An 829-nucleotide genomic window follows, 5' to 3' on the forward strand; every position below is an offset into this window, starting at 1 on the left:
GGGAGGGTTTTTTAAATTTTATTTTTAATTTAATTTTTTTTTTTTTTAGTCATTGCTAATTTTATTTAGTCTCCTCATTTCAGAATAATTACAAAAATAATTTAAAAAAACAAACAAAGGGATGGGATGTGGGCGGTTGATCAAAAGACAAGTCACTCTGCTTTATCTTTTCACTATTTACTTTCCAGAGTAAATGTAATAATAATAATGACAGGTCTGGATATTTACACATACAAAAAAAAATTAAAATAATTGTAAAAAATGAATTAATATTTAAAAAAAAATTGGCAAAAAAAAAAGATAGAAAAATATGTAAATTTCTTTTGACACCCAGCTCAACATCTGCAAATGTTGATTAGTGATATTGTAATAATTGTTAATTATTATTGCTAATTACAACAACTATTGCTAGTCTGACATCAGGACTGCCACCATCACCACCACCAGTTGTTGCCTGTTGTATAAAGCGCTGTGTTTTCCTCCCCACTCCCCTACACTGAAATACTCTGGACTTCAAAGTCAAATACAAACCATTTGTCTTTGTAAGTGTGTGTGTGTGTGTGTGTGTGTATATGCATGAGTGTGTGTTATATGTCTGTGTGTGTGTAATGTTATGTGTGCGTTATATACACCAGCAAGTCCAATTAGTGGTGTGGCAGTAACGATTTCCTGCAGGGATACGATGTTGATGTCGATAGTGGTGACCGAGCCGGGGCCTGAAGCGAGAGCAGGCAGTGATGACAGCGGAAGCTGGAGCAGCAGCAACTTGTGGGGTTTGTCTTACGTCAGTAGCCACTAGGTGGCACTAATAGCCCTTCCCGCCCCCCCC

This window comes from Octopus bimaculoides, chromosome 26 (assembly GCF_001194135.2).
Source record: "Octopus bimaculoides isolate UCB-OBI-ISO-001 chromosome 26, ASM119413v2, whole genome shotgun sequence".
Classification (NCBI taxonomy): Eukaryota; Metazoa; Mollusca; class Cephalopoda; order Octopoda; family Octopodidae; genus Octopus; species Octopus bimaculoides.